Source organism: Lycium barbarum, chromosome 1, assembly GCF_019175385.1.
Source record: "Lycium barbarum isolate Lr01 chromosome 1, ASM1917538v2, whole genome shotgun sequence".
Lineage (NCBI taxonomy): Eukaryota > Viridiplantae > Streptophyta > Magnoliopsida > Solanales > Solanaceae > Lycium > Lycium barbarum.
In genome coordinates this window covers 126659929-126661561 of record NC_083337.1, presented here as the reverse complement: position 1 = coordinate 126661561, position 1633 = coordinate 126659929, and positions in this window count along the sequence as shown.

Genomic DNA, 1633 nt, shown 5'->3' with positions numbered 1-1633 from the left:
AGAGTGACCTTCGAGTCTTGCTTGATCGTCAAGGGGATCTACCTCCATTTCTTTGGTTTCATCATTAGCGCCAGAGGTTTTTGAAACGCTGAGATCTAAGACACTCGTTGAGGAGTCATTGTTAACTCCAAACTTTGATGTATCATGTGAGTCGGTTTCCTCTTCAAATTCCCTCATAGAGTCCTTCCATGCATTCAAGGCCTGCCTCATTAAGTCTTCAGCTGTCTCCTTTCTTTTGAGCCTTTTGTCGAGCTCCATATTTCTTGTAGCTGTTCTGTTGGGGTTGTCCTTGAGGTATTCACTGTGACTTCTTTTCTTTAGGGATTCAGCACCTTTCTGAACGATTTTCTGAAATCTGTGAGTGAGATATGCGATTTCTAATTCGTCATCGTCACTTGACTCACTTCTTCCATTAGCATTCAGATTCTTTCTCTTCTCTTCTTTATTTGGTAGAGCAGCCATATGAACGATCCTTTCTAGGTGTTAACCTTTTAGAAAAAACCTGCTCTGATACCAATTGATATAAGTTGTGCGTCCACCAAACAATATATGAGGGACCTAGTTGTTTACCAGTTCCATGATACAGTGCAGTAAGTAATAAACACAGGATATTACCGTGAAAAAATCCTTGCTCAAGGGATAAAAAAACCACAACCTACCACGAAGGATTTCGACTCCACTACATCGAGCAACTTCAGATTACAACTCTTGCAATCTAGGAATTAACTCACATAATCCCTCCACCCTTACAGTACCCCTACTGCAAGGAACTCTTGACTACCTCTAGCAAAGCCACTAATACACCTAGACTAACTCTAGCCTAGTGTACCACTCAAAGGCTTGTAAATATTCACTTCCTACAAGCAGCCTTTGAGAGTTCAACACTGTTTGACTACCTCCAGCCAAACACACTAATACACCTTGACTAACTCTAGCCAAGGGTACCACTCAATAGAATGAAGGTAAACTACCTATGCATAACTATTGAATTTCAAAGTACCTACAATAGCTTCCTTTTAGAAGAATAGGTTTACAGGTTTAAGAACAAAAGAACAGAAACTTAAAACTCCTAGGACTAAGCACAACTTCAATTGTAAAAGAACATGTCCTTTGATTTGTTGAAGCTTTGTTCTTGGACACATCTTGATGGGTGGAGACTTGCACTTTTAGATCTGAACAATTTCTGGATTTTGCAAGAATCAAGTCTTCACTTTAGCATGATGTTTGAATATGTAGAGGAAGAGTGAAAGTGACAAGCCATAAAGCAACTCTGCTGCTGTATGCTGCTCTGTTGTACTGCTACAATGACAGCAGCTTTACAGTTGTAGAATTGACTGTACGACATGTCAGGAGACCTGGTCTTTCTATCATCGTAACTGGTTCCTTGAGTAGGTTTGTCAAATCATCAAAACACCAAAATACAAGGTAACATGGTTTATCAGATATGTCATAGCTGACAATTTGGTAGATTGACTTTATTTTGGTTTTTTTTTTAGTAAAATCTTTATATTAGTATGATTTTTTTGTTTAGTTTTTGTTTGTTTTTGTATGCCCATGTTTTGTCATGTATTAGCAATATCCTTGGCTTTTATTTGTGGTGGTTCTTTTCCCGAGGATGCTAATGTCTTTTGAA